This window comes from Triplophysa dalaica, chromosome 22 (assembly GCF_015846415.1).
Source record: "Triplophysa dalaica isolate WHDGS20190420 chromosome 22, ASM1584641v1, whole genome shotgun sequence".
Taxonomy (NCBI): domain Eukaryota; kingdom Metazoa; phylum Chordata; class Actinopteri; order Cypriniformes; family Nemacheilidae; genus Triplophysa; species Triplophysa dalaica.
The window spans coordinates 13,712,849-13,727,132 of NC_079563.1; the positions used below are offsets into that span (position 1 = coordinate 13,712,849).

A 14,284-nucleotide genomic window follows, 5' to 3' on the forward strand; every position below is an offset into this window, starting at 1 on the left:
TGCTGTGAACAGGGAGATTTTAAAAGGAAGTATAAGGGTTTATGCCACCTGATTACATAACAACACTTCATAAAAGAGGAACACATCTGAGTTATAAAATACAACAGATGTTGTCAATAAAATGCATGAAAGTTTATCACAGGCAATAAATCGCAGTATAGGCAATGAAAGCAGGGATTATTCAGACAAATCATTATTTACGTCAGCGGGCGTATGTATGACACTATGTATTTGATCTCTTGGCTATAATTACAAAAAATCTAATCATCTCTTTGAAGGACTTTACATTTATCCCTCACAGCTGTGTTTTAAACTTGGAGCTGTAGTGTGAACTTACTCTGCCCGTATCATTACCAAACAGGATTGATTTTAAACAGGTTTTCCTGAACATCCATTGCTTTTATTACCTTAGAATTTCTATCTACATACACCATGGGTCCCATCACATGCAATTCACCATTTTGTTTCTACAGGAGCCCTTAACACTCTATAGAGCGCTTTCCTTACATAACAAGCGAAAACGTGACGATATCTTAGTTTTTTGTCAGCCACCGTAGTGCTTCGTAAGGGAGGGGTTCGTAACCACACCTCTATCGTGAATTCTGGACTGGACCTTTACATTTTTTTATAACTTACTCACCTACATGTCATTCCAAACCTGTATGACTTTCTATCTTCTGCAGAACACAATAGAAGATATTTTCAAGATTGTCCGTAACCAAACAACATTGGCCCCCACTGACGTCCATTTTATGGACACAAAACCACAGAGACATTTCTCAAAATATCTTCTTTTGTGCTCCACAGAAGAAAAGTCATATACAGGTTTTGAATGTAATGTGGGTGAATAAATTATGTGAGAATTTTTTTTTTCTTTGTGAACTATCCCTATAAACTACCCGGATGGCTTCACCTTTTCTATGTTAATTGGTCTATTTGACCAATACTTATAAAATCTGTAAAGTAACATCACAAACTTTATAAAACTTCCAAAGAACCACACACCTTTTTAAAAGTGATGTGGAAAAAAGATGACAACAAGATAACGAACTACGCGCGACTAATTACCCAAGATAACAAATATATCATTAAAAGCTACCTGTTCCAAAAATAAATAAAAAAAATGAGTGAGCAAGTTAAAGAAAGCTTCGCCCACAAAGTTGGCTAATAAATTGCTTCGTATAAGTGTGCGATGGAATGATGCATACCTGCGCTGCACCCAACGCAGGTTAATCCCTGTCTCGGAAACGGGAAAAAAAGAGAGAAAATTAGTACACGTGGCGGTGAAGAGACGAGGAATTAAAAAAAAAGAAAGAAACAGGCGACATTTCAAGTAAATGGCATCCAAAACCCACTCCAATTATCTTTGGCAGCCATGGCAGTGAGGCTGACTTAATTAAAGTGAGAGGAAAAGGAAGGGGGGGAGTGATTGAGGGGGCAGACGAGTACATATCAGCGCCAAGCACAAAGCCGGCACCGTCGCCGTCCACCACTCTTTCTCTTTTCAATTTCACTTCAAAGGAGCAAGGCAAGAAATCATAAAAAAGGGACGACTGAAACGTTTCTGAGCAATATAATTGCGCTATTCATATCCGCTTTTTTATCGTCATTCAGATAGGACAAAAAATACATAAAAAGAGAAAAAAAATTTACTCGCCGCTAAATCCCCAATAATCCTCTTGTGCTTTTCCAAGTCTGCCTTCGACATTGACCTTTTCGCAGGAAGCCTGTTGCCATGGAAACTCTTGCTGCGCTCTCCCCAACACATGCATCTTTCTGTACATTTTTCCGTCATCCTTTTGACAGAAAACTGGAAATGATTGTTTAAGCGTAAACCTACCTTGTTTTGCTCCCTGAACTCTTGTCTACAATTTTAATCAAATTAATATTCATGTAGACTTGAAGATAAGCATGCAGAATTTTGCACACTCGATTAACAAAGCACGGAAACTTATGCGTAACATTAACATCATAAGTAACTTTTATTAGCGTGAATATAAAATAAAAACTTTGCTGTTGATCTAATGTCAGTTTGAAGTTTCTCTGGCATTGTTGACCTAGCTAGCGGGAAATCTAGTGCATCTTTTCATTAGTTCATCAACACTTCGTCAGCGGCACATGTAAATCTTGAGAGTATATAATATATGACAATGCCAAACAGGAGGCAGCTGGTCGCTCAGGGCCGTCCAGAAGGACTGTGGGTGGCAGATTTATAAATTCAGCTATAATGTGTGACTTCGAAAATAAACTGTCTTTACAGAGGACAATGGTTGTTTCATAACTGCAAGTTGAGGAGAGATGCTGTGATTTCAATAGTTAGTTTTCTGATGGTGTGTAGACGAATGTTAGTCAGTCGGACCAAACTGTGAGATCACACAATTTGGGATTTAACCTGGAAAAATTTTGGGGATTTTAATATTTTGTAATTAAGAAACATTATGATGTGAAATGAAAAATAAATATTTAGGATTTGGTAATACGTGTCCATAGTGCAAAAGTACAAAAGATGCTTTTTTAACATTCGCAGATGATGTTAGGATTACATAAATCGTAAAAAAAAAAAATTGTGTGTTCAGTCCAGCTCAAGCAAAAAAAATTTTTTTGTAGATTTTTCAGTTACATTTTTTACATAAAATTTGCAATAAATAAGCAGTAGGCTTTCGGCTTTAAGGACCCTACTGCATAAATAAAAATGTGCATTCTTCATCCTCAACAGGACGTGGATGTGACCATCACATTATATTTCTATAAAATGTGATTTGTGTGTTACTGAAATGAGCATTGTAGGATTTGTGTCTGTTTGCTGCTTAAGGATAATTTTTTGTATTGAAGCTTTGGATTTGAAACAATGTGTTCGGGCTCAGAGCGGCTCTGCAGGCTAGACTGCTGTGGACCGGAGCTGGAGCCGGGAGATAAGACCGACTCCAGCTATCTTGCTTTAGGGGACGGTGAAGAAGGAGCCTGTTAACTTGACAACTGCGGTCTAACTTTAAATGTTGGGGCTGTTAATTAAAGTATTAGGTCACCCGAAAATTGAAGTTCTTTTGCTGTTTCTCATCTTCATGTTTCAATATGCTGTTAGTTTCAGGAACTAAAAGGATATTTTTTTATCTTAATGCAGCAACCAATTAGTTCTCATAGTGAACGCAGGTGTCAAAAAGGGTATTAAAACAGTAGAATATCTGATTTGTGAGCTGAATTTCATTACCAATGTGTGTGTAAGACTTAAATTGAAGTCCTCTTTTACAGAAAATCTTGATTAATTCACCTGAAACTATTTGGCAATACTTGATGTTGATGCAGCAGTTTTGAACAAAAACATTCGCAGGTAAATAAATTTAACTGAACCTAAATTGCGGTCTTCTGCTTCTCAAATAAATATTGGCTTAACTTCAGACTTAAAATAACAAACAAGTCAATCTACAGCTGTAATATTTGCATTGTTTTTTGTCCTTTTTGAAGCTTTATGAAAAAGAATTCACTGTATACACAAATGTTCAAAATAATCAAACAGATTAAGTATTGTACATTTTATAAAGAACATTCTACTTCCTTAAATATTTTTAGTTCCTGAAACACTTCCTGAAAATAAAGATTATTTTTTATTAACTTGAAGTTTTGACTAAACCCTCAAAAAATGTATTTGCTCATTGTTCAAATTACTTAATTTAAACATGTTAATTCAACACAATTGGTCTAGAAGGATTTTTTTCTAATTCCCAGCATGCTTTGCGTCATGCTGCATTAGGAGAGTAAATAAAAAAATATGATTATTTTATATGTTTTTAGTAAAGTTAAAGACTTGTTAGTGTTTAATGTTCACTTCTCTCAGATATTTAGAAGAGTTTGACATGATTTTCAGTTTTGTTGTTACATTGTTTAGAAGTGTTGTACATATGTCTAGTCTCTGCAAAGCTCAATTTCCCCGTAATATGTGTTATGTTACCAGTGAGCAGTAACTGTGTTAATGCCAGTTCTGAGATCAGTCTCTTCTTGCTCATTTTGGATTGCATAAATCAAGGTGTTTGATTTATGCATATTAAGACTTAGGAACGGGCAAAATAAAGAAACTGAAAGAATTTAGATTAGTTCACTTAAAAATGCAAGTTTTTGTACTTATTCGTTTAAGTTCTGCCTACTTAATTTCATAAAAATGATCAATTAAATATTTAAGTCGCAGTTACTAAGATTTGGTAAGAACATTAACCTAACAGTAAAAAAAAATTAAGGTTCTGTTTACTTTAACCAAGGACCTCTAAAATGTTTGAGATTGCCAACTTCTGGGTTTACAGTGTACATGTATGAACTGTGTATGGCAAGCGGAGCCCAAAATATTTTTTAAACATTTCTGCTTTTGTGTCCTCCAAAAAACTCTCCTTTAACTTATCAGTCTCTTTGACTCACGCATTTCAACGCACTGTATAATCTCATGTGTCATTCCTTTATATTCCAATTGTCTCTATTTTTTCATTCCCATCCATGTTTATCCAACCCCTGATCCTCCCTCATTTCAATGTCTCACCCCTTTTCCCTGCTCTTTTTCCCAGTCTCGGTGTAGAACATTCCGGTGTGTTGAGCTCAGAGCCCAATGTTCGGCTCCCAGAGGCAGGATTGTTCTTGCCGCACAGGCCCAAAGCCCGTTGCCACGGATACCGCCATACCACAGATCTGACCCTGGAGAATTGAGCTGCTCACCCTCAGCAGGAGCCACTGGCAGCTGCAACACAGCTGTTAGCACCGAGACAGGGTTACTCACTCACTCACCCTCACTTTCTCTCTGACTCGCCCGTTTATTCAGTCAGCATTTCTTTATCACTACTTACAAAAACATGACTGTTTGCTCAGTTTCACTTTATATTAACACAGGGCCTTGCTATTTTTTTATTAAGTCAACATGACAGCAACGTTGACCCTTTTTACCTACAGTGAATGAATGATTAGTGTATATTATTTAAAAAGTATTTTATTCAAAGGTAATATGCCTATAAAAAACTTTCGGTTTTGCTGATGTAACCAAGGGTGCATGGGCAGTCAATGGCAATATTTACTGATATCATTACATACTGTAGATAGCTGTCTATTATATTATTATATAATAATATTATTTTGGTATAATGACCTGCTGACGCTACAATATTCCCGGCATAGTATACACAATCCAATAATAATATGTAATGGAAAAACAAAGTCTACACTGTGAAGATATAAAAGATTAAAATTGTGTCATTGTGTCACCATTTACTTTCATTGTATGAAAAGAAATTTCATTTTTGGACGTCCTATCCCTTAAAATGCCTTGCAAAAATGATCTTTCATCTTACAGTCTTTCTCCTTCATTCGCTCTCTGCCTCACTCATTCATTTGCTCCTTTGCCAGACTCTCTCATTCCTCATTCACTCTCACTTTCTCCCTAAAAATGTCCTGCCAACTATCTCAAAAAGTAGAGCGAAGACTCAAATCTCCCATTCACATCAATCATGAACATCTCTCGATCTATACCATGATCCATTTAACTTTCATTTTCCGACATTGGAATCAAAACAGATGTTCCCCTCAAAAATCTAAAATTACAGTAAATAAATAAAGAAACACAGGAGAATGATGAAAACAGAGGCCGATTTTTTGCATTGCCAGAGCCTATCCGGTGTCATATTGTGGTTAGATGTTATGGCTGGAAGCTATGCTTTTTATCTAATCAGGGTATAGACTTTCCTCTCTTTTCCACCTCTGAGATAACCCGATTACACAGTAACACTGTCTCTGAATCAGTTTAGCTGAAGCCCTGTGGTTGAGCACACACATCTATGATGTGGTGACAGGTTTAAATTTAATATCAGACAAGTAAGCTAAATATAGTTTGTTTCAACTGTAGAATTAAACTATCTCTAAACAGATAAAGATGATATAAGAATGATAATAAGAATATACAATTAGAGCAGGACATATTTTTGGATTATTATCCTATGACGTCCCTGGGACAACATTTCTATTGACCCATCATTGACCTCTAATTTTAGGGGTAGATGCCATCTAATTTTAGAAGAGTTATGCATTTTTTCTTTTGTTTTCAAGTGAATGTATCTTAACATTCTTTAAAAATCAGTATATGTTGAATACATTAAAGGGATAGTTTACCCAAAAAGGATGAACTCGCCCTCTCGTCGTATCAAACCTGCATGACATTCTTTCTTTTGCAGAACACAAATGAAGATATTTTGAAGAATGTTAGTAACCAAACAACGGGGATACCCATTAACTTTGCATTGGTTTTGAGGCCATATGTATAACGCCGTCGTTCGGTTATCGAATTTCTTCAAAATATCTTTTGTGTAGAAAGAAAGTCTTAAATGACAAGAGGGAGAGTAAATAATTACAGAATTTTCAATTTTGGGTAAACTAAGTTGGATGATAAATTGATGTTTTAAATAATAATCTAACCAAATTTACTAAAAAATATATACAGATACAAAAAACGATGTTAATTTTATGAATTAAAAAATGAAAATTATAAATACTCAGATTTCATAATAATAATTCATCTCACGGGGGTGTTATTTCTAAGAAAAAGCTGTAGACCAACTTATGATAAACCCTAGCATGAATAAAAATAACATGGTCTGCGCATCTTGAGGAGTTTAAAAACAGCATCTGCTCCTAGTAAACATGTTGTACACCCTGAGAGCATCAACAGAACACTGCATTTGTTTTTTAAGCAGAACAGCATGGCAAAAGACAGTTAAGTCACCCACAAAGGAATCGTTTCATCCACGTCAGGTTGTTTCTCAAAAGTGTGAAAAGCTCTCAAAAAACGAACAAGCTCTGTTTATCCATTTCTTTCTTTCTCTCTCTCTGTTAAACATGCACAAACATACACCAGATGGAATGAGTAAGAGAAATTTTGAAACTAAACCAGATTTGTGCTTTTCTGGGTTAGATTTAAATAAACAATGTATTTTGACTCAGTTCAAAGAAAGCGTCTACACGCTTTTGCTTTACATCAACGCAAATCGATCTGTTAAACGTCTATCCGGCATAATTCATTCAGACAGAAATTATGTCTGCATCGTTTATCACAGATAAACTACATTCAAACAATCGCCTCAATAAACAATACTTTCCAGATTAAAGTCAACCAAGTGCTGTTTCTTGTATAAGTAGAATTATACAGGATAAAGTACCATATATGGAAAAATGATATATAAACCTCTCATCTTCTCAAGCATGTCAACAATTGGTTACATGACTGTTGAAATTTGCTTAGCTGAGTGTGTACATGTGCACAAGTCATTATATATGCATCTAGGCCTATAATGTAATATAATCTCTCTACAAACTCATCAAAAGGCACGTAAAAGCAAATCAAACTATGATTGGTCACATTACATGTCAGTCAGTCAGGGCGGTTCTTACCTCAGGTTAAGCTTTAAAAAGCACCGGGCCTTTTGCAGCATATAAGCTTTGGATAACCTAACAAATGATTTCGTTCTAAAACTAAAAATATAGAGGTTTATGTTAGATTTAAGGGATAGAGAATATACATATTATTAAATATTATTAGCTTTGTATTAAAGTCAATGGAGAATTCAGCAGACAAACGGCTGCACATTCGTGTTCGACACAACTTAAGACAAGCAGAAACGTCTATAAAACTCTCTCAGCCTCTTCTCCTCCATCTGTTTTGTTTTCTTTCCATCTCTCCTTTTTGATGAGCTGGGTCTTCAGTCCCCCCAATAAAATCCCATTAGCTCTTAATGAAGTCGAGCTCGCTGCCTCGCGCCTTCACCTCATTTAGCACAATTGTCTGGCAGCCATTAGCACGGAGGCAATTACAGCCGAACGGCGAGAGTAATTGGAAATGCCGACAGGGACCCCAAGAAAACGGGAATAAATAAAAAAAATATTCAACCTAATAAGCCTCCGTTGAGTTGGTGGGGGCTGCTAGGCTAAATCAACATAATGCTAATCGAGGCTGATGAGGAAGAGACTCGGGGTGAAGGCCAGGGGTGCTGGAGATGATGATGATGATGCCAATGATGATGATGCTGGTAATGATGAGGTTGGGGTTGTTATAGAAAGAGCAAAAGGAATCATACTAATCAACCGCTCAATGACACACGGTATTGTTAATACCTCTGTAAACCAACGGCGTGAGAATAAAAACATGGATCAAAATGTTGAGGAAACCAATCTATTCCCAATGGAAGAAGATCAGGTTTCACTCGGATATATGTGATATTATTGTTAGATGCAGTTCAAATAGTGTTTATTGCAGAGCAGACTTGATAGTTTCAATAACAAAAATATATATAATAATAATAACATCGATATTTTGATTATAAAAATAATTTATATTCATATACATTTAATTTTTCAATAAAAGTTCAAATGTAATGTTACATGTTAGTATTCTTGATGTGTTGAAACATTCTCTTGAGTTTGGCCTGATTTAGGATCAAACGGCGGGTTGATTTAGCTCAATAAACCTTTAAACCATGCTGGAAGTAGATTTTAAAGGCATTTGTGACACATTTCATTTCCGCCATGTGTTTCAACAGTTGATTTAAAAGCAAAGCGACGGTTACATTCCAAGCAAAGAGAGTCAGTGCAGAATAGTGAATAGCCACATGGTACTTGTTGTTAGTGGCTCGCTGGTGCCAGATGCCAGGACATCTCCCCTGATTCCTCACCCTACTTACACACATCAAACTGGGCAATTGGTGGGAGAAACCTGATCAAGGGGGTAAAATCAGAGGGCACCTTTCACAAGAACTGGGCAGACCGCCCGACAGTCCACAGGAGGGGACGAAAAACAAGGTCTGGTTAGAATGGCGTGTATGTATGTGTGTGAAGGCGTCTTGGCACTGGCTTTCCAATGTCGGCACGGGAAACAGAAGGTCGAGTCCCACAATAGTCTCCCGGGGGGCATCCACAATACCAGCTCAATGACCGCAGTCAACAATACTCTCAAGGCCTTTTATTCAGAGGGTTCAATGGGGCAGACACACCCAGCGGCACTTTCCTACACAACACTTAAGTCGGACACGCACATGAGAGCACATACATATTCATACACCCTTATATAAATGACAATATCGTACAATGAAAGAAGCTTAGATCTCCCAGGACACGGTGCTTAAATTACATACGTCACCTTTTAGATTCGCTATTACGTATAAGTCAATGCACTTCAGCGAAGGTGTAAGATGAGAGCTGAAGAATCAGTATTGACCATTTGATGAGGAGCAAAGGTGAGAAATGAAGTAAAAGACATTAACTGAAGGACAGCGAGTGCACCAAAGAAAGAACAGACCCCTTCCGTTTCTCTCGAGTGTTCACTTTCTCTCAGAAACATGTTTATTTGCCTAAAAAGATCTACAAACAATCACTTCTCTCGACAGGAGAGAGAGGTTTCCAGTCAGGAGGAGATTTAATTAGGGAAATCTCATTAGGTTTAACAAAATTAAGCGTAAAACAATCCACGGCGGGGCTTCGGGAGCGAGACGGGGAGAGAGAGAGAGAGAGAGATGAGAAGTTGGGGTTATGAGCGATTAGAGTCGGGAGGATATTGAGATAGTCACTTCCATGCTGCTGTGGGGGAAAATGGCTCTGGATACCCAGCTGTTTTCACACTCAATTAAAGAGACTTGCCTGGCTTTTACTCCCTCTGAAAATCAAAGAGTTAACCCGTCTGCATATTGCCATCACCCCGCACACACACTTAGGCCCACACAGATGTCTCCCCCGTACTCGCCCTCTCTCACTCATCCACGACGTAATACCACCCTGAGCCCACGAACCATTTAAAATGCCAAATTGTGTTTTCAAACAAATTTGCACTCTATAAGGATATAGAAAAAAAGAGCCATTAAAGAGAGAAAACAAATTCTTAAACAACACAGCTGGGGTGATCGCAGGTGAACAGCGACCGACAAAAAACAGCATCTCAGAACTCATCTGCAAAAGTCACGTTTTGAATAAACCGTCGAGGATCAATTCCAGGAGATAGATATATATTACAGGTTTAAGAAATGACAGGTTTGCCTGTTTTAAGCTACTCAAATTTCATACGATATTAATGCTACAAAACAGAACTATTATGACAGACAGTATGCAAGGAAACAAAAGCTTTTTTGTGCATTCGCGAAAAGTAAATCAGTTTTGTTTCAAACTGAGAGTAAAAAAGAAAAGATCGGTCACAAGAGTGGCTATTTTACGAAACTAAATGCGCTGACTTGCAGTCGACGAACACAGCTTATTAAAGGCAGGATGGGTGATCCTGTCGAGATTTTTTTTTGTCATGTTGGTTGGAAATCTCTGATATCCTGATAGCAAACAAGAAGTATAGTTGTCAAATACTATATTTATAATTATATATCATCTGTGAAAGAAGTAGGACCAAAAAACGTTCACCCAATCAAAACATTCTGGCTGGTCGTGTGTACATTTTCAGCCAACGTATTGTGCATATCACTGTGCACCCTGTTTAAGCAGACATCGTACACCATCAGTGCGCTCACGTCTGCTGTGTCAATGTAGCGTGAATGGCGGACAATCAGCAACAATCAAATTTTCCTGCGGAACCGACAACAAGTAAATCTACAAAACGAAAGTCAGTTTTTGAAAGAGCAGTGAGGGAAAAAACGTCTGGTTGATGAAATAGGAAAAACTGGAATTAACATCAAGTTCAGCTTTTGCACGATGGAGACGGCAGGCAAAGGGTCTGAAAGACGACACCACGGTTGCTCTCTTTCTTTTGGGCATGTATGTACACGCTTCGAAAAGAATTTAATGGATTAAGTTTGTAATTCGTTACGTGGATTTACGAAATACATACATGTGTTTGGAGGAGGCATGGCTTTGGCTCATAGAAGGTGGGATTATAAATTTATTGCTAGCAGGCAAAAGTTAGCACCTTTCCAAATCAACCACCACACATTTAATGGTAATCCAACATTAAAAGTAACTAATTTGCTATAGCAAAGTATACAAAAACGTGCATAATTGATCTTATTTTATTAATTTGTTTGAAAATGAGAGAACAGTCTGCACACTATTTAACCTTGTAAATAAAAAATATAATTTATTTTCATTAACAATATTTTGGTTACATGACAAAATAACATGATGCGATGGACATGATAATTTTTTCTATATTTCATTTAAATTATGGCTGTCAAAACGATTGATCGCAATTAATCGCATCCAGAATAATAGTTTGTTTAAAAAATATCTGTCTGTGTACTGTGCATTTTAATTTTTAATTCATAAAAACATACACTCACAATCATACATTTAAGAAATATATCAAATATAAAAAAGTAATAAACGTTTTTATATAATTTCAAATATTGACAAATATAAATAAATACATGTAAATACAACCTAAGAATATAAACATGTACTGTATGTGTATGTGTTTATAAATACAAAATTAATGTGCACAGACATATGTTATGTAAACACAAACGTTTTATTCTTAATGCGATTAATCGGTAAACAGCCCTCATTTAAATCTTTTTTTCTTTCCCACTTGTTCGGCTACAAAAATATATTTCCAAAGGCAGCATTCTATGATGACCAAAAAATGCTGCCTATGTAGTCAGCTCACTACGGCCTAAAGGCAGCTCACGTGTTTACGTAGGAAAATCGAAAGTGTTGATTCAGGAACTTACAGTTTGCTTGTTCTCAGCATCAGAGCATCTGATGTTGGTGTGGGTCTCCTGGTGCACAGCCCTCCAGACAGTCTACAACACAAGAGAAACCTTTTAAGTTGCTTTAAAGTCAGATCTAATGACTGCGGCGCTGGGTTAATAACCCGGCATCATTACTTTACTTACAACAGACTTGTAAATGGACAGAAATGTTGATTTAGGTATAAGCAGTGCATGCTTTTGAGAACAAGAAAGCTCAGAGAATTTTTTTATGTATGCTGCGTGATACCCGTGGGCCTGCTGACCCCACAATTTAAAAAGTAATTTGATAGTGCGTGTGAAGATATATACGTATGTGTGGACCCTACTGCTTGGCCCTTATGTGTGTGTGTGCGAGCTTGGGTAGGTTGGCAAACAAAGTCTGCCAGCCCCCCATGCTCCACCATCGCATTAGAACGGTTGGTAGGTTCGTGCGAAAGCTTTCTCAGGTTTCCTCCATATTACAAAGAAAACATTTTAGGGTTCTGTAATCCCTCCAGCAGCCCCTCTAAACCCCAAAGCCCTCAACGGCTATACGGTCTACAATGTGCCCCCCACCATTTCACCCCCACGAGACACGGTCTGCTTTCCTGTTGACGTCAAAGTGAATTAGAGCAAGAAGAGCACTGCAGCTCCCCCCGGGGGGCTGGAGGGCTAATCATGCTGTTCCTCACCAGCCTCAGAGGAGGCATTAGCCTTTATGTTTCACAAGACCACCGCAAATACACACACAGCCCATACACAGCCTCTGCGCACACAACCCCATGCAAACCAAAAGATCATTTACAAAATAACAAACTGATTAATAGGACCCCCGTAAACGTGCATGACTCAAAGATGAAGTGTAGATTTGTGGGTTGCCCTCTCCTTAACTTCATTCAAACACACAGCGACCGGCTAAACCCCATTCCTGAATACACAGAACGACTCTGTGAAACACCTAATCCCAAACTCTCTGTGTCGACCTCTTGCACTCCCTCCATCCACTGTGAATAATGATACACTTACACTTTATGACTGACCCAAATGACAAAATGTTTAATGGATTATAACTGTATCTGTACATCATGTGGTGTAGAATGTCTGGGAATGCCAAGGTCATGGGTTTGAATCCCAGGAAACAAACACAAGCTTTATATTAAATCTAAAGGGATGAGCAAATATAATTTTTGGGGCAGACACCGCTACAAAACCGATATTCATAGTAGATCAATGTTTTGAACATGTTCAAGATAACAATCCATTATGCTGAACTATCAAGTTGTTTTTATTAAACATGGCTTGGATCGATTTGCCATTTAACGAGTCATTAAATGATAAACTATATTTTGTACAGACTTTTTATTTAATTATTTTACCCCGAGAAAACTTTGGGATTATGCAACTTAGTTTATTAATAAGCTATTTATTGTGATGTCAGCCATTTTCATTTTATACCCAATATTTTACCCAATTTCTACCTTTAATACACTTATACCTGCTTTGGATAAAAGCATTTGCAAATGGATAAACGATTAGTTGGTGGGTTGATAAAAGAACTACCTGGCACATTCACCTGATTCAATCAGACATGTTTCTTATTAAATCTATGATAGCATAATACACATTTGCTTCTTTAATAACAGCTGGATGATGTGCAATAAAGTCAAATATCAACTCTCTTATGAATAGAAAGATGGCAAACCGCCACAAATTAATTGAATAAAGACCACAACAACATTTTTTTATTGACTTTTTCTGTCTGCTATCTACTATACATCTATCATCACACATAACGCTATCATCATATCATTTCATGATTTTTCAAGAGATAGTTTACATAAAAAAACTATTTATAAAACTATTTTCTGTTTGGGCACTATTCTTTCAATGGTTTTGTGTGCTTACAATGGAAATCAATGGGGGCGTGTTGTTTGGTTACCAACGTTTTCCTAAACATCTCCTTTTGTGTTTTGCACCACTAGAAAGAAAGTCATACAGGTTTGAATTGACATCAGGGTGCGTAAATGATGATGAATTTTCATTTTTGGTTGAACTTTTCTTTTAAACACTTGCTAAGACGCGACTAAAAATCCTCTTGATTTCCACCTGAGAAACGCAAGGTTCAGGCTGTTACCCACAATGCCTCAGCAGTGCCAGCCCCCAGCTGTTCAAAGACTGAGCAAAACAGTCGCTTCTTGGGTTCAGAACTTCCTGTTACTATGACAACAATTCATATTCAGCATGTCTCTCCTCTAATAAAGTGTCTAACATTAGGACGTAATTGCATTTCTATGCAATATATGAAACGGGCCTTTCCCGGTGAAATGATCGATAGCGATCGCTGTCAAAATCGTCTTGAAGAATTCATGACAGACTCTCGGTGTGTATCAGAAGACGGTCATCACAAAAATGGTGCAATCACTGTCAAGAAAATGTCTTGAAGAATTAATGACACTCTTGGTGTCTATCAGAAGATTTTGATCACAAAGATTTAATCTTTAAATAATAATTATCATTGCCTGGCAAGTAAACTAACAAAATAGCACAATAGGTATGTGGAGAGTATCAACAATCAATATCTTTTAAAGTTACCAAGATGAACCTTTAAGATC

General features: G+C 37.1%; 1 protein-coding gene across 1 annotated transcript in view; it reads right to left on the bottom strand.

The window, feature by feature from the left end:
• The window catches only part of LOC130411438 (homeobox protein PKNOX2-like), a 60,931-nt gene that overhangs the window by 35,556 nt on the left and 11,091 nt on the right, over positions 1-14,284 (bottom strand). Inside the window, exon 2 of the mRNA XM_056736057.1 lies at positions 11,673-11,744. The gene's annotated coding sequence lies outside the window, so the exon portion shown is untranslated. The remainder of the gene's footprint in view (positions 1-11,672; positions 11,745-14,284) is intronic.